We start from the raw sequence: 23,887 nt of genomic DNA, 5'->3' as shown, positions 1-23,887 counted from the left end.
ATAACCATGAAATGTCAAAAGAGAGATGTGGCATCCACATTCCCAAGACGGTATGGTGCAGGAACAAGCATTTGGCTGGGTTTTAGAAATCTTGTGTTCCATCCTCCCTTCTTCTGCCACAAACACACTGATAGCCTGAGGTGGGTCCCACTGATAATGTGCATGGCACATTCTTTACAAAGCATCTTCAGATCCATAAGGACATCCCATCCTCTGCCCGAGCTTTATTTTGTCCCACATCCACTCCCCCACACCATCCCACACACCATCATTATCCCAATTCCTCCAGCTTGCCATCACTCTAAGCAGAAGATAATATTTTAAATTAATCTTCCGAGGCAGGCAGGTCACTTGAGGTCAGGAGTTCGAGACCAGCCTGGCCAACATGGCGAAACCCGGTCTCTACTAAAAATACAAAAAAATAGACGGGCATGGTGGCAGGCACCTGTAATCCCAGCTACTCAGAAGGCTGAAGCTGGAGAATCACTTGAACACAGGAGGTGGAGGTTGCAGTTAACAGAGATCATGCCATTACACTCCAGCCTGAGCAACAAGAGTGAGACTCCATCTCAAAAAAAAAAAAGTAACTACAACTTACATAGCACCTCCTACATACTACCTATAGCAGTATTTAAAGTTACCTCCTTTGACACAGTGTTCTAGGGAGGTGGAGATCATCATCCCCATTTCACAGGTAAGACCTGGAGCTTACATTTGTTGTTCTAAGTCACAAATCCACTTCAAGATGGAGCCTGAATTTGAGCCTATCTGTCCATGCTGTCTATACTACACTCTCTAAGCAGCAAATGTCACTCTGGTTTTATTTTCCACACTGTGATTTGGTCCTTCCTTTCACATTCTTGCCTACGTAATTATTCTCTCTTCTTTAAACTGCCAATCTCATCTCTAAGAGAAATCACTTTTTAAACTTAAGGTAACAGAGCAAATGCTACCATTTTGAAACAGGAGCACCTCTCCCTGGCTTCCACGGTGCACCCTGAACCTGGTCCATACTGGGTTTGTCTGGAGAACTAGAGGTGGGGCAGATTGTGGACAGCTGTGCCTTTATGAGGGTCAAAGTCTGCCTACTAGAATTGTGAACAGAAAGGAGGAAGTTTACCCATGGCCATATGCTGACTACGCAGTGTCCTCCTTCCCTTCTCTCATTCTGAGTCACCAGGGAGTCCCGTCTGTTTTTCACAGGTTCCAGCTGAGGCACCCAACAGCAATGATGTTTTGTGAAAATAGTGTGTGATTTGGATGCAAATGATCCTGAGTTCAAGACCTGCTTCCTTAAAGAAGAGAATACCACACTCTCCTCTCCCAGTCACGTGGGGAGTTAATCAAAACCCAGGGAAAGTCATTGCATAAGGTGGGTGTCTGATAAATGCCCACGCCTTTGGCTTCTCCTCTACTGATAACTCTTTTTCCCTCGTCTTCCTGATGTAAAAGATGAGTGGGAGCCTTTATGCCTTTCCCTGAAAGTAGAAGCCAGCCTCACCCTAGCCTGTGAGGCTGCTGAACCAACATCTTGCCCTTCCCTGCATTGCTCAGGGCTTCCACCCTCCCCTCAGGCCCTTTCACCTCTCCCTGTCGTCTCTTTATTCAGTTCTCCACCAAGCCTTCCCCTCTACCTTCAGGAAGCTTTGCAAACCGGCATGAAGCCCTAAATTCACAGTATAGGGTCTGGAATGCACTCCCCACTGCTTGGTGATCTATCACGCCATACTGTTTTCTGCTTATCTTTCTCTAAGACAACCTGCACCCTCAATCTGGTGCCACTTAACATGGCAATAAGAGTGTAGCCAAGTAGGGTCACTTCACATGGTCTCATTTATGTAGATGCTTGTTCTTTCAAGCTTGGCACCCCCAATTCAGTATCTACAACAGATACATTGACAGGGTCTGGAAATTGACCAGAGTATGATCTTCCATGCCTTCAAATTGCTGTGTGGGCTTCTAAGAAGACAAACTTTGGAAATTGCCCCTCTTTTGCAGAGGATTCAGCGGAACTCAGGAATATGCTAGTACCCACCCACCCTGTGGTAGCCAGCCTCTAAAATAGTCTCCAGCAATTTCTGACTTCCAATACTTACAATCTAATATGGTTCCCTCCCACACTGTATCAGGGTTGGTGTGTAACCAGTAGAGTGCAGGAGGAGTGGTAGATAACACTCTGGAGGCAAGATTATGGAGGTCATTTGGCCTTGTCTTGCTTTCTCTTGGATCACTTGCTCTGGTAGAAGCCAGTGGCCAGTCTCATGGACAGTTGGGCAGCCCAGTGGACCATCTAACAATTCGACTGCCACTTCATGGAAGACCCTGAGCCAGAACAAGTTAGTTAAGCTGCTCCCAGATTCCTGATCCTCAGAAACAGTGTGAAAGACAAATACCAGACTGACACATTTTTGGGAAGTTTTCGTGCAACTATAGATAAATAATGCAAACTCTCTATTCCAAATTGCCACTACTGACCTTCCCCTGCAGAAACGTCCACCACTTACAAAGGTATAGCTGAAACCCATCTGAGGTGAGACAACTTTACTTACAATTGAAAACAAATTATACGTACTTTAAAAGTATTTGAGTACCATTTTATTGCCAAACGATACACCCAACAAAGTCAAACAACCTAACTTCCCTTAACAAGAATATCAGATTTGTCTATATTATGATTGGAAACAAAAAATAAAGTATATTTGTTTTCCTAGACAGCTTACGGTTTCAATGGGATGCTGTAAAAGAATTTGAAGAAAGCTGCACCAACTGGTGTTTTGAAAGTCAAATACCCTTAGTTTAAGCCACAATAAATGAAATAAAACCATCACCCTATAAGATTGCTTTTATCATCCAAAGAGAATGTCTCTCACAATAGATTGATGTCATGTACATGATGTAGTTCATTCATTCCACTGTCTTCTCTTGACTATTCACAATGTGCTTGGCACTTGTGTTACCAATATAAAGACATATTTCCTTCAGAAATTCAGAATCAAGACCATTTAGAAGGAAAATAGTAGTAATCCTAATCACCAAGTCACTATTTTGCATTCTGCTTTACCTAGAAACTATTATATATTATATACTTTAAAATAGTTTATATATATAAAGTATTTTAACCAGAAATATTAATTTATAACTATTTGCTCCATAGAGATCCTCAAAGCAAAAGATTAGGAAGGAAGCAAATTTCAAGGAATTTAAAGTCAGGGATTTTATTCTAAGTTAGAAGGAAATAGCAGGCACCACTGGTTCCCTAATCTGTAAGGCCCAGTGCAAAATGAAAACATAAGCCCCTTGTTCAAAAATTATTAAGAACATTAAGAGGACAGCTAGAGCATTAAACTAAGCACTGGGCCTCTGGGCATGGGAACCTATGAGACGGCACAGGTTATATGCCCATGAAGCTAGCCCTGAGGGCAGGATATGTTTTGTAGCTTCTTGAAGAGGTCTCTCCAGAGGTTGGTGCTAGAAGTAAAGGACAGGTAGGACCAGAAGGCATCAGTGTATGGTTATTGAGTGACACAGATAATCCTCTATTTATTTAATGGTAACTAATATTTCTATTGTACTTTATAGTTTACAAAGCTCTTCTGCCAGATCCAGTATCTCATGTATTGAAGCAACAATTCTATGAGATATTCATGTTACCCCTCTTATATGCAAAGTGAAGTTGGGTCCAAAGAGATCAAGTGACTCATTGAAGGTCACTCAGCCAGCATGGGATCTAAATGCAAGTCATCTGACCTCAAATCCAATTTTCATTCCACATGCTCAACACAGCCTGGTGCTAAGAGTTGTGGGTTACAAAGAGGCACAGAACATGAGGTCTGCAGTCTAGCAATTCACTAGTGAAAGGCGGAAGGTACACAGATGGGCATTGACAGTTTGCATTTATGGGTTGTTTTCACATCTGCGGGCATGACACAACTTCACAGCAAACACCAGACCAAATTCCAGGTTCTGATTCCTAATTCCTTCTCACCTAACCAACTACCCTCCCTCCAGCAACAGCGACAGAACTCACTTCTCCAGCAGTTTCTGGACTGGACAAGTACAATGTCAGCCTAGCAATCTCCAGCCCATACTGGCCCTATTATGTTACAAGATCCAGGACTCTGAATTTTCTCTTTGACCATTGCACAAAGTCTTTTAAAATATAAAGCACACTGCTTTATCTTTAATAGCAGCTTAGGCTGGGCACGGTGGCTCACGCCTGTAATCTCAGCACTTTCGGAAGCCAAGGCAAGGGGACCACCTGAGGTCAGGGATTCAAGACCAGCCTGGTCAACGTGGTGAAACTCCGTCTTTACTAAAAATACAAAAGTTAGCCAGGTGTGGTGGCGGGTGCCTGTAGTCCCAGCTACTCGGGAGGCTGAGGCAGGACAATTGCTTGAACCTAGGAGGCGGAGGTTGCAGTGAGCCGAGATCATGCCATTGCACTCCAACCTGGGCAACAAGAGTGAGACTCCGTCAAAAACAGAAACAAAAACATTCTTTATTAGTACTACTCTTAAATGGCATTACTTATGATATGTTAGCTTTTAATTGGTAACTATATGAGCTTGATTAAAATATTTCCTAAATTCTAATTTATACTTTTTCTCATTTTATAATCCTTCCCAGGACAAGAAGTCCAATGTCCAGTGTAAAATATTTCCCTTAAATTCCAGCTTTTTTTCTGACTTGCTCTAAGGCACTGGCTCAAGCTCTTAACTTCTATATTTCAGTTTTTCAATGGTGGGTATTGCTTGCCTGGATTGCAAGAATGCTTGAGAAATTCAAAGTACAAAGCATCATTATATTTATGATTACAACTTGCTCGACAGTTTCATAGAGCTATAATATAGAAAATATGTATTTTAAAATAATAACAGAAATTTTACAGTTTTGGGAATGGGTATTCTGAGATCCAGCAAGAGTTCGAACGCCTTTAAAAACACCGTGAACCTTCAAGTGCTAAGTTAAAACTCAAATTCAGGGATCATTCACATCTTACAATAAAACATAGAAGACTCTCAAGTATGCTTCTACTCAACTGTTAAACTAATATTAATATACTGTGCATTAATATATAGAATATAGAATAATGGTATATATTATACAATAAATCATATATCATAATACATGTAATATCTAATAATATATATTATCACCTTTGTTTTTATTACTACAATTCTACTTTCTATGGCTAGTCCTCATGGCAATTGGATGGGAGTAAGAAGTATCAGAAGGGACAAGATGGGAAAGCTTCATAAAAGAATGGAAAAAGCATGGCAAAAATTGAGGGAGAGGATGACAACTCAAAAGGATGGAGAGAGAAAGACAGAACTCTCTTGAGAGACCGTCTCTGGTAGGTTTTCTATTCCTATTTGCGGCCTTTCTCTGTTTGGCACGTGGCTGTTTCTGCTATTCTCCTTGAGCCAAAATCCCAAGAGAAATATCCCAAACATTAAATGAAGAAGTCAAGATCCAAGCCTTTGCAGAAGATGCTTTTCCAGTGAATGCTCATGGCCCCACCCCCACCCCAGCAATTACATGTGTTTAGCTTTTTCTAAGCTCCTTTTTTTTTTCCACATTTTCCCCTGGCTTGTCCCCAAGTAGCTGCTTCCTCCCAACTCATCCTTTGCTTTATCCCCTCCCTATTTCCCTTCATTTGTTTTTCTTAGAATTCTCCTACACTCTATTTTGTTTATCTTCTGAGCCATCACATCCTCTATTAACTGAGGTTATCTCTGGGTGTTGACTCCCTTGTAGACAGCATTCATATTCTTCTGACCCTACTTTGAAAGGGAATTTTAACTAATTATTTATGCATTTTTTTCTCTCCCAAAGGGGTGATCACTCAGATTTTCTTTTTTTTTTTTTTTTTTTTTTTGAGACGGAGTCTCGCTCTGTCGCCCGGGCTGGAGTGCAGTGGCCGGATCTCAGCTCACTGCAAGCTCCGCCTCCCGGGTTCACGCCATTCTCCTGCCTCAGCCTCCCGAGTAGCTGGGACCACAGGCGCCGCCACGTCGCCCGGCTAGTTTTTTGTAGTTTTTAGTAGAGACGGGGTTTCACTGTGTTAGCCAGAATGGTCTCGATCTCCTGACCTCGTGATCCGCCCGTCTCGGCCTCCCAAAGTGCTGGGATTACAGGCTTGAGCCACCGCGCCCGGCCTCAGATTTTCTAAGGTCCCTGTTGCCCTACTCTATTACAGAATTCCATCAGCTTGAAGACAGCTGGCAGGAAGCACCGCCCATCACTGTCCTTATCTAAGGATAGAGATGACTGTCCAGCCTGCCTCCACGCCTGCCCTTCCCTTGGCTCTCTTTTAAAACACTCCTTTCTCGGCTGGGCGCGGTGGCTCAAGCCTGTAATCCCAGCACTTTGGGAGGCCGAGACGGGCGGATCACGAGGTCAGGAGATCAAGACCATCCTGGCTAACACGGTGAAACCCCCTCTCTACCAAAAATACAAAAACTAGCCGGGCGAGGTGGCGGGCGCTTGTAGTCCCAGCTACTCGGGAGGCTGAGGCAGGAGAATGGCGTAAACCCAGGAGGCGAGCTCGCAGTGAGCTGAGATCCGGCCACTGCACTCCAGTCCGGGCGACAGAGCGAGACTCCGCCTCAAAAAAAATAAATAAATAAATAAATAAAATAAAATAAAATAAAATACTCCTTTCTCAATCACTTGGCATCATCAGTTGCAAATTCAACCATGAGAGAAAAAAAGTAATGCTGAACTCTATGCCTTCCTAGGACACTAAATATTATCAAGTTAAGCTCAGCCTGAATCTTATGGTAGCATTAACTTGTGGCTTTTAATTTTATTTTGTAGAAATAACTTCTTATAAATCCGTGTTCACCCCAGGCTGCTGGAGCAGATGTAGAAGGAACCATAGAAGAAATGGCATGAAAGCAAAGTGACATTTGCGTTAGATATCCTTCCTCAAGGGATTATGTCTCAGTTGCTTTTGGTAGTATGTGGCCCTGTGGGGATTTCTTCTGCCTCCTCATCTTTAAAACAAAAACAAACAAACAAACAAACAAAAAGCGATTGTCTTGATTTTTCAAGCATACACAAGCCATTTTTTTTCTTTTTTCCCCCCACTTCTACCCCTTCCCCAGCCCCTACACACCACTTTAAATGAGTGAAGGGAACCTCTTTGGTACCTCTTTTTAAATTGGCCAAGTTAGTCAAAGGTTGCCTTTTGTTCCAAGGGTTAAGACAGGATCTTGCCACTAAGATGAAGAATAAATGCCAGAACCAGGGAAACTGGTGCCTAGAGAGGTTAAATTGTTACAAATGAAGGGCTGGTGGGGGAAGTAGAATTAGACCTTTAGCTGCTGACTTCTTTCACTAATTCTGTGTCTATGTGCTGAAGGCTCAGGTATGAGATTGATAAACTACAGTCTTTCTACAGAAGACAGTGACCTTGAGCCAAAGATCCTAATATTCCCTCTTATAACAGCACTATGGGTTTTTTTCCTTTATTACTTTACATAATTGTAATTTAAAATGTTTCCATTGTTCCAGGTGATATGGAGTCACTGTGCACTGTTAGATCCACATCACCTGGAACTACAGCAAAACAAGAAAGGCCAAATTCAATGCAGAAATCACCTGTTTGAAGGCAGTGGCGGGCTGTGGAGGCTAAGAGAACTGGAGGGGCTAAGACTTGAAAGAGCAGAGAGGTGAGCTGATGGCAGAGCTGAGAATCTGAGCACAGAGAAGCCAGAGAACTTCTAAAGGAGACCTGAAGGGTTTCAAACACACAGCTGGCTTTCCCTTCAAAGCATGTGCTGAATTGGGGGCATATGAGGAGTAGAGGTTGAAAAACAGAAGTGGAAAGCCTCTGAAAATCATCAGACTTTCTGGCAGTCTCAGGAGATGAAAATAGGAAGCTCAGGACCTGCCAAGGAAGGAATCCCAGTGAAGACACCAGGTTCTCCATTGGGCCAAGGATAGACAGTAACCTGGCCTCACTGCTGCACCGAAAATTAAATCAAGGTGGATCATGACCTAAATGCAAAAGATAAAACAATAAAACTCCGAAAGAAAACAGGAAAAGATCTTCATAATCTTGCAGTGAAATTTCTTTCTTTTTTCCTCCCAGTTTTAAAAACAGCATACTCTACTTTGCTTCAAAAGCATTTCAACATTCTGAGAGAACTCAAATCTGTGTACTAAGCGTAGGGTGTAGATTGCCTCTGGGGAGAAGGGGCAGCAGGAGCTGTGAGGGGCGTGCATGGGGGCTTGTCATCCTGGGTGGTTGTCACCCAGGTGTGTTCATTTTGTGGAAACTCACAGTGCTCTATGCCTTCTCTATGCATTCTTCTGTGCTATGCTGTGCCTCAATAAAAACATTAATAGGAAAGGGAGTCTTAGCCTTCTAATCATACCAAAAATAACAGAATGTTGCAAAATGTGTGCTTAAGGTCAGAAGGCTTATGCACCTTCCTTGAAGCTGTACCTATTCAGTTTTCTGACAACAAACACCTCTACAGTTTGTTTTCAAACTACTAGATTTAATTAAAAATAATCAGAACACTTCCCATGACAGCCAATGCCCCTTTTCCACAGCTAAGAATGTCAGCAGAATGTTGTGTCACTATCTAGAAAAATAAGACAGCCCAAAGAAGTGTGAAGAGGTTTAGATTCATCTATGAGCTATAGCCCCCTCCAAAAAGTGCCACCTTCTACAGCATTACACCACCAAGCACAGACCATAAAAAGTCATCTAGTTTGTTCTGTTCTTTTCACAAATTACAGCTGATGTACAGTTGATAACTCAAGACTTCTAATCAATAACACTACCTTACAAATAAGTTTTTTTTTCTTAATTCCAGAAACATTTTTAATTGCCTTCTCTCACAGATCTCTAAGTTCATGGAGTGAGGATAACAAAAGAGTTTCTTTTCATTTTAAAAATGTTTAGAAATATGGACAACTTCGATTGAATTTCTGGGTGCTTGTGACACCCATGAACACAACATGGAAACCACTTGCATTTCCCGGAGTGCTTCACAAACTACAGTGTGGTTATATTTCAACTGTGGAATGAAACCCAATAAGAACAACAGACTCTCAAATAGGAGGTGGTCAGTTACTGCAGTTGTCCTGTACACATGCACATGGAGGCAGACATGCAGTTTTCCTCATTATTCTCTTTCGCATCCTCTTTTTCCTTTTCTCATACTCCTCACCTTATCTTCCACCTTTTCTTCTGGTGTGTGCCAGATGATCTCTTTATTCCATCTGTATCAGGCAGTTCTTGCACTGCTATAAAGAAATACCTGAGACTGAGTAATCATAAGAAGAGGTTTAATTAGCTCACCGTTCTGCAGGCTATACAGGAAGCATAGTGTCATCTGCTTCTGGGGGGTCCTCAGGAAGCTTCCAGTCATGGTGGAAGGCAAAAGAGAAGCAGACACTTCACATGGCAAGAATGGGAGCAAGAGAGAGAGCGTGGATTGCGGGGAAGCTGTTGCACACTTTTGAGCAACCAGATTTTGTGTGAACTCGGAGCGAGAGCTCACCACCAAGGGGATGGCCAAGCCATTCATGAGGCATTCGCCCCCATGATCCAAACACCTCCCACTAGGCCTCTCCTCCAGCATTGGGGATTACAATTCCACATGAGAGTTGGGTGAGGACTCTATCACCATCCCTTTGCTTTAGATTATCGTTGGCCACCTACTTCCCATATATCTCCTTCAACTTTGTTATAAGGTAGCTTTTCACCATCCTGCATGTTTTATTTTTCTGTCACTGTATAACAAATTACCATACACTTAACAGCTTTTAATGAAGTCCAGCACGATGTCACCTGGTTCTCCTCTCAGGGAATCACAAGGCAGGAACCAAGTCATCAGCCAAACTGGGTCCTCACCTGGAGGCTCTAAGTAGACATCACCTCCAGGTCCATACAGGTTGCTGGAAGAATTCAGTCCCTCGTGGTTGTAGGACTGAGGATCCTCTTTCTTTGATGCCTGTTGGCCAGGGACTCTCTCAGCTCTTTTAGGGTTTCCTGAATTCCTTCTCAGGTGGGCCTCCTGCAACTTCAACCCATAACCCCTTTACTCTTCAAATCTCTCCGACTTCTCCTTCCGCCACCAGCTGGAGAAAGCTCTCTGCTTAAAAGGTCTCATGTGATTAAATTATGTCCTCCAAGATAATCTCCTGTCTTGAGGAGATTACCTAACCCTGCCATGAAATATGACAACCACACTAGTGAGTGATGTCCCCTCATATTCCCAGGTTCCAGGGATTAGGGGGGCATTTTAGGAATTCTACATACATAACATGTCATCCCAGGTTTTTGGCCACAACTCCAGTAGAAATGCCTACATTTGTGAATTTACTATTGGGCAGAGATCTAAGTAGAAGAGGAAGGCGGGGCATGAGAGTGGAGTGTTATCATCTTTCTTCTTGCCTCCCTTAGTTGGTCTACAATCCTTTATTTCCTGTTCATAGTATAGCACACCATTTCATCAAATGTGTATTTCTCTTTCACCACACACTGTATCCCACCTCTCTGTGTATTTCCACTTCTTGGAAACTGCAGTTTACAGGGGCCTCTGGATGATTCTTTGCATTTTCCTCGCAGCATTGTCTTCATAAAGAAGGCATGAACAGACATCTTGCCTTTTGGTTTCTTGGGGTCACCTTTAGCTATCCTGACTGTACTGTTTGTTACTCTAGGCAACACAGTATACAACAATTTCTCAGTGTTGCACTAGCTGTTTCCACAAGAACTGTCTCAGGCAAAGATTTCTTTAGACACTAAAAGCAATAACTGTGAAGGGGAAAAATACTGATCAATTCGACTACATTAAAATTAAGAGCTTCAGTTCTTCAAAACCATTAAGAGAGTAAAAAGCCATACACTGAGAGAGAGATTTTCAATACATATATTTGACAAAGGACTATTATCTGGAATATTTAAAGCACTCCTTCAAATCAATGAGATACAGGAAAATAACTCAATAGAAAAATGGGCAAAAGTCAAAATAGATACTCTATGAGAGAAGATGTTCAAACAGAAAATAAAACATACGAAAAGGCACTCAACTTCGTTAGTCATTAGGAAAGCACAGATTAAAATTAAAATGCAAAAATCCCAGTGACTCAGGAGAGGTTGAGCTGGGAGGACTGCAGCCCCAGTAACCCAGGAGGCTGAGGTGGCAGGATCGCTTGAACCCAGGAGCTTGAGGCTGCTGTGAGCTATGATCACACCACTGCACTCCAGCCTAGGAAACAGAGCAAGTCTCTGAAAAAAAAAAGAAAAAATTTTTTTTTCTTTTTCTTTTTTTTTTTTTTTTTGAGGCGAAGTCTCGCTCTGTCGCTCAGACTGGAGTGCAATGGCCGGATCTCAGCTCACTGCAAGCTCCGCCTTCCGGGTTTCCGCCATTCTCCTGCCTCAGCCTCCCGAGTAGCTGGGACTACAGGCGCCCGCCACCGCGCCCGGCTAGTTTTTTGTATTTTTTAGTAGAGACGGGGTTTCACCATGTTAGCCAGGATGGTCTGGATCTCCTGACCTCGTGATCCGCCCGTCTCGGCCTCCCAAAGTGCTGGGATTACAGGCTTGAGCCACCGCGCCCGACCCAGAAAATGTTTTTAATCATAATGCAAAAACTACAACATACCCTCCAAAATGACTAACATGAAAAAGACAGACAATATAAAGCAACCAGAACTCTCTTATTCTGCTGACCAGAGTGTAAATTGTTACAACTACTTTGGAAAGCTGTTTGACAGTGTCTACTAAAACCGAACATACCCATGCCTTATACTCAGCAATCGCACTCCTAAAAATATGCCCAACAGAAATACATATGTATAGCTAACAAAGGGCATGAACAAGAATGTCAATAGCATTAATATTAACATAAGCAGTATTTGTAATATTCCCAAACTGGACACAACCCAAATGTCCATCAACAATAGAATGGATACAAAAATCATGGTAAATTCATACAATACAGGAGAACAATATGCAAGAATGAGAATAAATGAACTATAGCTACATGCATAAAAAGGATGACTCACAAACATAATGTTGAGTGGAAAAAAAACCCATTGCAAAAGAGTGTGTCACGATTCCTTTTTTATAAAGTTTTACAACAGGCAAAAGTAATCTGTGGTTGTGTTATTTTGGTGCAAAGGTAATTACTGCTTTTGCCATTACTTTAGAGTTTGAATCCTGGTAGTGAATACTATAATTAGGTTGGTGCAAAAATAATTGCGGTTTTTGTCATTAAAGTAATGTGTGAAGGAAAACTGCACATTACTTTAATGGTAAATGCTGCAATTACTTTTGGACAAACCTAATAGAAATCAGTATAGTATTCACCCTTGGAAGTGACTGTGAGTGGAAGGAGGCACAAGAAGGCATCTGGGGTGCTGGTAAGATTCCGATCATTCGACTGGGTGCTAATTATATGTGTGCATTCGTTTCGTGAAAATGAGTTGAGCCATGCACTTATTTGTGCGCTTTCTGTAGGCACTTCATACTGCAACAAAATGTTTATATTATGCAGAACAACATATGTATCCAATATCTTTCCTACCCATGAGTGTAGAACCACACCTGGTTTGTTCACTACAATGTCAGCATCCCCTAAACAGTGTCTAACACACATTGTTGCTTGTTGAATGGCAGATGAATGACTTTTTAAAATAATTTCCTTAATACAGCTGATTTTTTTTTTGTCGTTGTCAGTGGAGCTACATTGACCCGTTTTATCAAATATCTTTTGATATTGCAAGGCAGTTGTTGCAGGTAGACCAGCTTGCAGAGGGGAGAGCTGAGAGCAAAATGCAGTGAGGGACCTGGAAGTTAAGCTCCCTGAGGTCAAGAACTTTTATACTGCTTGCAAGGTGGTGCTGTTTGGATAACTTTATATGGGTAAGTCATTCATCCTCATAACAACCAATGAAACGCCTCACAGATGAGTGAACTGATAAGAAAACTGAAGCTCAGAGAAGTTTTATAATTCAAGTAGGGAATAACACTGCCAGGATTTAAACTCCAAATCTGAGTTTAACTATGGTACTATCTTCTTACCTCTGCACATAGGATGCACTTGAAAAATATTTGTGTAAGGAGTACAAAATGGACCTCTCCATCATCCCTTATGTTTCTCCTCCCCACTTCCCCACACAGGCGTAACTGCGTACTTACGGTCTGGTCTCAGTGGTCGCAGTAGGGGCTGGGGAACTGGGAGAAGGAGGGCAAGGGAGCCTTTTAGCCCAGTCTGCTAGTTTAGACAGGGCCAAACACATGGACATTTGACATCATCCCCAAGTGAGATTACATGTGCAGTAACATTCACTCGTCTAACTGGAGGGAGTTGTCCTTCACACAACCTTAAACGTGGGTCCCACTCCCTATAGTATGCCCCATAGAAATGCTTATTTATGTTGTAAATCTTTTGAAAAGCAAAATAATTACATTGCACTTACTTAAATGCATGTGTTAAGATCACTCACTTCTTAAACACAAACATTAAAAAGAATACCACAATGTTTGTAAGCCTGTCTTGGCATTTCTTCACTTTCTAACACATCATGAACATCAAAAATTAAAAAGCGGAAGTGGCTCAGGCACTTTTACTTCAGACAGACCCTGACTAATGCCTAAGAAGTTGGTTTCTGTGTGAACAGCAGGATTTTATCTCATGCCAACCAGGGGTGTAACTACTGCTACATGGGGAGAGACAGAAAGGTAGCCCTTGGGCTAATGTGAATCAGTGAAACCCACAGAAAACTGAAAGCCTCATTCAGTTTCAACTCTTTACCCTGCAAGACTTGTTCCTAGGGTGGCTTTAAATAGTCACCAAAATGCTTGATTTTACTTTCACTTCCTTCCTGCCCCATCTCAAACCTCTGTAGAGGTTCTTAGGAGGCTTTGATGACTAAAGCAGATGATAACAGCAATATCTTTCACTTAGACGGACTTTACAAAACCTTTCAGTTTGGTCTCCTTTGGTCCTCTCAAAAGCCCAGGCAATAGTAATGACTACTGTTGTTTGATAGTCCTGGTGACTAACAACCCCTTCTCCACCCCCAAAAAATGTGGGAGTGACTTTTCCTTTCATTACAGAACACTAAACAGCCAAGAATGGATCTCATTCCCCATGATGGGTAGAAGAAACACAATACAGTTCAAAGGCTCAGAACCTTAGTATTGCCTTAAAAGTGCTTTGCTCATTGATGCCTTCATCTTCAATTATATGGAAAATAGTTTAATGCAGTTTAACAATTTTACTATTTTCACCTACTGAAAAAAAAATCAATCCAATACTTCTTTCAACATGCACTATAAGCTTGTGAAACTGTCTATGTCAACGAGGTGAAGCAATTAATTTTTATTTATTGAAGAAACCAAAAGTAGGGTAGGGGTCAGAAGGAATACATTTGGCAGAGGACGCAGCCGTGTTATTTGAAAAGGGGAAAAAAGAATATAACACAAAAGGGAAAATATTTCAAATTTGTAAGGAAAAATAGTTTTCACCAGAAAAATTTCCTCCTGCTCTCATTTTTGTTTGGCTTTGTCTACCCATAGCATTCCAAGCAATCTGTCTCTCAGCACCACAGCTGTGAAATATATGCACTTAAGGAGCCTTCCTGCACCGTATTAGCCTCTTCACATTTCACTGGGTTTCATTGTGTGCAATGTCTTGCCACTGACTCTCACACTGTGCTGCGTATACTGTTTCATAATCCTACTTTACAGAATAGCATTTTCATCTAATAGACGTTTTAATGAGGGAAATGGTGACAGAATAATATATGGTCACCAAACCATATTGTCATTTTGGAACAGTTTATTATGTGCACTGTGATCCATGTTATTCTAAAATAATGGGTGCATTTATGGGTAAACATAAGCACAGACTTTATAACAGAAATTTGCCTCTACTAGATTAGGAGTTGGCAAACTTCTTTGTCAAGGGCTAGATAGCAAATATCTTAAGCTTTGTGGGCTATGCTCTCTCTATGTCAACTACTCAACTCTGCCATAGCAGGGAAGGCACCCAGAGACAGTACACAATGTATGTAGACAGTGGACAGTGGACAATATGCAATGAATGACTGTGGTTGTCCGAAACTTTATTTATAAAACACATGGCCGTCGGGTTTGTGACACAGTGATGTAGTTTCCTGACCCTTGATCTAGATGATGGGTATGTTTGAAACCACAACACAAAGGCCACCCTGAGACTCTAAGCCCTAAACATCTGTTTGGCAATTTACCTGAAAAGTTGTGGTATTTTTTTAAGTTAAAATTAAAATGACTTTTCTCCTGAGAAAATATTTAAAAGAGTAGGTATTTGACAAGTAAGTTGAAGGACACACTGGTTATTTTTCTACATCACAATAAAATTAATATAAAACAGGTCATTGGAAATAAAAGAATACTTTTTGAAAATATTGATACATTGAATACACTGCCAATGCCTGGCTGAGCCTTGAGCATCACAGATCTTTGATTTAAAACTTTCCCCATGTCCAGAGTCTCCCTCACAGGAATTTGATTGTAGAAGGTCAAGTTCATGTGTTTCCAGACTCACCTCCTCCTTTAATCTTGGTGCCATTGTTGGGCCGTGTATTGACTATTATTAAGGTAAAGCTAAGACCTGTAGAGATTCAGTATGATTTTTCAAGACATTGATAAATGATTTAATTTCCAATTTGAGGTTGATGGTGATAGTCCTTTCCTTTATTTGGGAGTCTTTCTGAGATTTTAACAGGCATTTCCCAGTCAAAAATTTGTTTGTTTATTTTACTGTATCTTTCTTAAGACAGGGTCTTGCTCTGTTGCCCAGGCTGGAGTGCAATGACACAGTCATGGCTCACTGCAGTCTCTATCTCTTGGGCTCAAGTGATCCTCCCATCTCAGCTTCCCAAGTAGCTGAGATCACAGGCATGCACCATCACACCTGGCTAATTTTATTTTATTTATTTATTTTTATTTTTGTAGAGACAAGGTCTCCCTATATTGTCCAGGCTAGTGTCAAACTCCCAGGCTCAAATGATCCTCCCACCTCAGCCCGCAAAAGTGCTGAGATTACAGGCATGAGCCAATGCTGAGCCAGGAGTTGGTTTAAATTACAAACAAATGAACTGAAAAGCATTCCATGTCAGGTGGCACATTGTTGAGCATGAAAGGAAAGCAGCGTTATTCCCTTGGCTACCTAAATTTCCTCCTGCACTGGGCTGCCGCCTTAGACATAAAACACTGGCAGGCAGTAGAAATGATTCTATTATAATATCAGTCCTTGCATATTAACAGAATTTACTCTAAAATATGCAAGTCAGTTGCACATAAATTGAAAGATTGTCTTGTTAAAGAACAAGGCTGCCCTGCTGAGTCCCAAGATAACAGGAATAGACCTGCCTTCTTATTGCTCAGAAAACAGGAGGCAGCATCTTGGGCTGGGACAGAGGGGAAGGATTCTGTCTCTAGAATTCCTTTCTTATCTTTCCCTGGCTGACCCTGGCTTACAGATCTTTCCTTGTCATAAACTGGGCTTTTCCAATGGCATAGCAATTTTACACTATTTTTTATTACTCAACACCTGATTGCAATATTTATTTTCATATTTGGCATTGGACTTTTATCAGCCTTCCTCCTTGAAGTGTTCAAACAAAGTGGGCAGGAGGACAGATAGCTCCTGTGTGGTCAATGTTTCTTGAATAAATGAATGAATGAAAATCTGCATTTATTCATTCATCCATTCCATGAATATTTATTGAGTACCTACTGTATACTAGTAAAGAAAACAGGCAAAATTCTTGTCCTAAGGAGCAAACATTCTTTAAATTCAGAAAATTTTAAACAATGACATTAATTTAACAAGCAGAAAGTTCTATGGAGAAAAGTAAAACAGGAAAGGGGAAAGGGAATCCTATAGGAACTGGGTAGCCTAGTTATGGTAGCCAAGGAAGCCTTAAATATGGTAGCCAAGGAAGGCCTCACTAAGAAGACATCTGACCAAGACTTGAAAGAGGTGAGAGAGAGAGAGTGCCTTATTGATTTCTGAGGGAGAGAGCTCCAGTTGGAGACAATAGGGGTAGAGCAGAACGGTGGGGTAAAAGCTTACCTATGTGAGAAACACCCTGGGGCACGGAGGCTGAGAATATAAAAAGGACAAAAAGGAAGAGGATCAGACCATGGAAAGAACCTGGGCATTTATTCTAAATGAAGCAGATCAATCACTTGCTTTTTCAGGTTTTCAAGAGTCTATTAGGGCATGACATGTTCAATGGTTTTAACCCCTCATTCCAAAAAAACGAAGAAAGAATACATGTCTGTTATTCTTTCATTGTCTATGTTTAATTTTCTGATGCATGGAATAGGAATAACACCTAGCTTTCCTTACAGAGGTGGTTGAAGGGATCTAATGACCATCAATATGGAAACATGAATTTAGACTGTTCAATAAACTGGCAACACAACTATTTCAACAACTTTCTATAAGCGCCTATTATGGGGAAGGCAAATTAAACCTTTGTGCAAGAGAGGAAGGAAAAAAGATAAAAGAATTGGAGCGGGTTGGAAAGGAAAGCAAAACCAGTAAGATGGGGGAGGAGGAATAAGAAAAGGCAAAGAAAGGCGATAGTTCCATGTGTTTAACCACAGGGATAAAGAGCATGGCATTTGGGATTGGATTGACCTAGTTTCGAATCTCTGATAGTCCACCTACTGGCTGTGTGACCTGGAGTAAGCCCCCACTTTGAGCCTATTTCCCTCTATGTAAAATTGGGGTTTGACATCTGCCTCATGGCACATTGTCAGGATTAAAAGAGATGTTGCACTAAATACCTAGCACAATGCCAGCACTAATTTACTTAGTAAATATTAACTACTTTCTTATTATAATTGTCATCATCATCAGCAGCAGCAGCATCCCAGGAGGACAGGAAACTAGAAGCAGCTCTGCATTTTCTGACAGGGAAAGATAAAAGTAGGAATAGGAAATGCCTCTTGAATGGAAACTCAATTGAGTTTAGAATTCATTTTAAAAGCAGCTGACTGTGAGATTATGCACTGGGACTCAATTTATTACATGAATTGGGATGAGCCTAAAGGGACATCTTTTCAGTAATTCAAATCCCCAGGAAGTTGGCTTAGCTGGGAAACAGGCGTTATCCCGAAGAATATATATCTATAGGAAAGAAGATAGAATTCTGGAAAAACTTGATGATGATTCCAAATTAAAAACAAATATAGAAGACCTTGTGTGACTTGGATAAAGACTGTAATGTATTAGCAGTTCCAGGAAAAGTAAAAGACAGATTTGGAACTGAGCGATATAAAAATGAAATAGTGCTATGCCAAAGAAGAAGGGATTCAGTTAATCAGCCGCCAAGTGCCTTTCCATTTGGGACAGACAAGGATTATAGCTGGCAGCAGGAACAGCCAAAGACTTGATATACATGAATCTCATAAAATTGTCTGAATATATTTTGTTCCGTAATGGGCATCTGTCACTTTTTTGTTTGTCTGGTGTTCCTTACTGTAGAAAACTGCCTCTCCCCAACTCCAAGTGATTCTCTTGAGTCTATGGATCAAAGGGCCCTGCCTCTCCCACTACCCTGTGATCCAGGGTGTCCAATCAGAATACCCCATTTCCTGAGTCACAGTGATTGGTCCAGAGGAACACATATGACTCAAGCATGAACAATCAGTGCTCTCTGGAGTAATTGTCATAGATGCTGATCGTTGAGTCTCTCCTTTTGAGATTGCTAGCTGTCAGTACCATACAACCCTGGAGCTACCTGAAGCCTTCTTGCTACCATGTGGAACAAGACTAAACATTAGGCCCAGACCTAGGCAAAAAGAATCAAAAGTGAGGGGAAAGGGGAAATGAGAGAGGGGAGAGGGCAGAGGGGAGATTTTGCTACTTTAACTTGAATTAGATTCTTTTCATTTGATTAAGAAAAGCATGAAAGATAAAGCTGATGAGGGAAGGACCCTGCTCTGGTCTCTGGATTTGACCTTTGCTAAATGACTGTGATCCCGAGGATTTGCATGAATGGAATACTTTGGGTCTAATATGATTTATTGACTTGTGTTTTGTTTGTAGTTTTATCGATAAATATTTCTGAATATCTCTCTAAAAGATAAAGACTCTTAAAAATACCCATGATACCATGTTCACACCTAAAAGAATGGTGAACACTAATTCCTTAATGTCATAAAACTCCCAGTTAATGTTCAAATTTTGGATTTGTACATAAGATTTAAAATCAAGCTGAAAAAGTGTGAAAGAAATGAAGAATCTAACCAAATGATAAAGGCAATTTGTGGCAACCTAAATAGGGTACACAATTCTCTACCCAGAAAAGATAATTAACGTTTTAAGGTGTTATAAAAGATTTGGGAAAAAGTATAATGTGGGGTTACAATGGCCAGGAGATATTGTCTGCCAAATCAATCCCAACAAAAAGACAGGATCTTGGCCCCTCATGGACACAGCATATAGAAAAAGACTCGGTGTGTCTGTCTGTGGCTTGGGCAGAATCATTCTAGAAGTTTGTAGCCTATGAAGATAAATAAGTAATTATATCACAGCCCCAGGTCTTTCAACCGTGTAACCTCAGCCCAGCTGAGATGGTAAAACTGCTCCCCTTCATAGGGAAATGATTTTACAATTACAGGAATGCTTAAAATTGAATATAAAGATCATGAAGTAAATTGGACCCGCCCAAAGCATTAATACTGTTTAATAGGTTTAGAAACAGAAGTCATAATTTTTGTGTTTAAAGTGTTAGTAATGTTTAATAAAACCTAACAGGGAATCTGACAAATTGATCTTCATAATTTCTATGTGAAATTTATAATCAATCTTATTCTCATTATCTTAAGTCACAGAGTTGATAATTTGATAATGTTTATAGGTAGTATTTGAATATTTTGACTCATTATGGTTTTAAGGGTGAATTGTTAGATTTACAATTTCTTTGATTTTGCTTTTTGAGGCTTAAGTTGGCCTTATGAGGCAACTCAGTTGCTTGATATAATAAATTAGAAGTGTTTTTAAAAATTCAGGGGAACTTAATTGATGGCTTATTACTATGACTATAGAGGATTTTAATCTGCTAAAATGGAATTAATCAAATAAGTGGAAGGATGATTTCAAATTATGTAAAAATTACTTAGTTTATAAGTAAAATCAAAATCACAAAGTGAACTTAACGTCCTAAGAAAATTATAGTTTCAAGTTTGCAACTTAAGTTAATTAAATGTTATTTTAATATTCAAATACCTACACATGGTTCCTTTCTATGCACAAAAGCCTCTACTTCCCAAACACTTTAAAAACACATCAACACACATGGCAAGGAAAATCATTATGCATATAGAAGCCCATGATGCAACAGCACTTCCTGTATAGTAAGAAATGTGTGGGCTTTGTGGGGCATGAGGTAATGCAAACTACATAAAAATATGCACAACACACAATGATGACCCAGGCAGACCAGCTTCCAGGAACTAAAATAAAAGCAAAGAATCAACAACTGAGGCAATATAACCAAACAACCATTCATTCATTTATTGCTTTCTTTTATTCAACAGATATTTACTGAATGTGTACTATATGTCAGGCTCTATTCTAACAGTTTAATATATAGCTGAAGAAAGGAAAATACTGATTACAGGTTGGATGTGAAAAAGGCAAAAAAGAGTAGATAAAGTAATTGAGAATGAAGGACAGCTGCCAGAAGAAGGCAGCTTTGATAGAGGAAAGACCAGCTTGTCTTGTCGCAGATTCTTAGTTTTGCCCGACGTCAGCAAGCATGGAACATAAGAAGCGAGAACAACTCAAGACATCCACTGAAGGAAGAAGAGGAGAAAACAAAATAAGAAGACGAAAACAACAATAGCATATTCAGTAATAATAGATGGCAGACACAAAAGAAGGAACACTAGAGGGGAAAAGTAGCAGCACCTGAAACAAGTGGCAGAGGCGGACAGCATAGTCATCACCCAAAACAAAAGCAAGTGGGAGTTGGGGAATTCAAACACAGTCTTAGGGAACTGACTAAAATGACACAAATATGGGTAAAACACAGCATAAAGTAGGAACAGGCAGTATAAAAAATAAGAAGAAAAAAGTGAAAAACCCCAAAGGGCTAAATCTATGGAATTCTGAGAAGAAAATATGGATATGAGTTGAGACACAAGAAAGAACATTGAATACAAGCAAATCTTATTCCAAAGGCCTGTAGTCGGGCTCTTCCTTTTGATCTGGAGTGGAAGGGAGACCCATGGTACAGCTGCAGCTCGAGAGGAGAGGTACACAGTCAAGCCACAGAGGAAGGAGATGTACTTGGTCCTGGGGCCCGACTGCCCACTAAAGTTCAAGCTTTGGGAAGTCCTGATGACCACACCCCTGGCCGGGCCTTCCAGTGGCCCACAGGCTGCCAGCTAGAGAAATGGAATGAGTAATGCGAATGATGATAATTGAGGAACGAAGTTGTGTTCTGATTATTTAAAAACGATTCCGAATATAAAAGCAAAATATTCATTCTAGAAAAATTCTTTGAAAGAAAGATAATCAAATCAATATGAGAAAAAGAAAATTCACAATCCTGAACAGCGATATTTCTGAGGGAGAAAATGCCACTGACATTTCTAATTAGTCATTTGAGGTTTTTGCAGGAACTGCCCTCCCAGTCCCATCCCCCTCTAAAGTTGGCAGTGATGTTCCATATACAGGACAGGTAGTAAACGGGACTGCCAAGTCCAAATCAAGAATAAAGCTTTCAGTCAGTGAATGCAAGATATCCTCTACAGAAAATATGATGGCAAGTTCGGTAAAGGGATCCTCTCAAGTATTCATCAGACTACTGATTATCACATGCATATGAGGAAACAACTGCAGATCAGGAAAAGAACTGTCCCAAATGATTAAGGGGAACGGTATCAAGTTCTTACACATGACTGGAAAAGGGCTTACTTTCATCAGCCAGACTAGAAAATCTCCTAATGCATGAATCACTTGGCAGAGTACTCAAAGAGATCTTGCCTCAGTAGTGGGGTATAATCAGCCCTAAACTAAACACTTCTCTGGTCCTGCTTAACTAATCGTAAAGGTTTGATCCGCAAAAACAAACTATTTCCAAACAACTCAACTGCTCAAGAATATTTATAGAAATAAAAAAATTCAACACCCAATAGGAAAAAAATATACCATGTCTGGCATACAATAAAAAATGACCAGGAAGGCAAAGAAGCAGGAAAACATGACCATAATGAAGGGAAAACAATCAACTGAAACCAAACCAAACCTGAGGCAGATGTTAAAATTAACAAACAAGGATATTAAAACAGCTATTACAGCTGTATATGTTCAAACAGTTAAGTAGAGACACTAAAAGATATTGAAAATATACACATCAAACTTCTAGAAATGGAAAACATATGTTTGAGATTAAATGTATTTTAATGTATCCCCTTATCTTAAAATACAGTCAAATTGGGGGTTAAGCTTTTGCCATATGAATTTTGGAGAGACACAATTCAGTCCATAGCAGCATGGTATATCTTTTCCAACCTTTTGCATTTAACACTTTTTTTTTTAGCATGTGAAGTATTTTTCTTTTATAGGAAGAATAGAGTTGAATTTTGCTTTTTTTATGCAACCCTGACTATCTCAACTTGGCGGGGGGGGGGTCAAAATAATGTGTGTGTGTGTGTGTGTGTATGTGTGTGTGTGTGTCCATCAAAGTTGTAGTTAATAAACCAACAGAGAAGATAAAATGAATGAATAAAAATAATCCAAAAGAAGGCAGAAAAAGTACAAAAAGAGAACAAATAATACATGGAATAAATAAAAAGCAGATAGCAAGGTGATACATTTAAACCTTAGCATATCAATAATCACATTAAATGTTGTTATTATTTTGACCCCCCAACTGAGATTGTCAAGATTGGGTAAAAATGCAAAATTCAACTCTACTCTTCCTATAAGAAAAACACTTCACATACTAAAATAAAATGAGTTATATGTAAAAAGATGGAAAAGATAAACCACGCTGCTAAAAGAGACTGAATTGTGTCTCTCCAAAATTCATATGATGAAATCTTAACCCCCAATTTGAATGTATTTTGAGATAAGGGCATTAAGGAAGTGATTAAAGTTGAATGAGGCTAGAAGGGTAGGACTCTAATCCAACAGAACTGGTATCTTTATAAGAAAAGAAGGAGACACCAGAGCTTGCTCTTTCTCTCTCTCCCCACCCTGCTCTCTGCTTGCACACAGAGAGAAGGCTGTGTGAGGACACTGCAAGAAGGTAGCCACTTGCAAGTCAAGAAGAGAGACCTCACCAGACACCAATTCTACTGGCACCTTGATCTTGGACTTCAGTCTTCAGAACTGTGGGAAGATAAATTTCTGTTGTTTAAGTTACCCAGTCTGTGCCGTTTTGTTATGGTAGCCTGAACAGACATGTTCACATGCTAAGACTAATCAAAAGGAAGCTGGCTATATTAATGTCAGAGCAAGAAGATAGCAGAGCAAATAATCTTAATGTCACTGGGGACAAAGAAGGTCGTTTCATAATGAATAAGCGGTGAATTCATTGGGCGTACATAACAATCCTAAATGCTTATGTACCTAATAACAGCAATTTAAATTACAGGAAGCAAAAATTCATTTAACTGCAAAGAGAAATAGATGACTCTACAACTATAGACAAAGATATCAATAACCCTCAATAATAATAGAACAATATCAGTAAAGATACAGAAGACTTGAACCAAACTACCCACCAACATGACAAATTGGCATAGAACACCTCACCAAACAACAGCTGTATAACACATTTTTTTTTCAAATGCACATGGAACATTAAAAAGATAGTCCATATTGTGGACCATAAAACATGT

The 23,887-nt window shown here is 40.3% G+C and overlaps 1 long non-coding RNA gene across 1 annotated transcript in view; it reads right to left on the bottom strand.

The window, feature by feature from the left end:
* LOC111551229 overlaps window positions 1-23,887 on the bottom strand; it is an 88,187-nt gene that overhangs the window by 53,074 nt on the left and 11,226 nt on the right. The window lies entirely within an intron of this gene.

Source organism: Piliocolobus tephrosceles, chromosome 10 (assembly GCF_002776525.5).
Source record: "Piliocolobus tephrosceles isolate RC106 chromosome 10, ASM277652v3, whole genome shotgun sequence".
NCBI classification, from domain to species: Eukaryota; Metazoa; Chordata; class Mammalia; order Primates; family Cercopithecidae; genus Piliocolobus; species Piliocolobus tephrosceles.
This window is presented reverse-complemented; position numbering and strand designations above follow the sequence as displayed.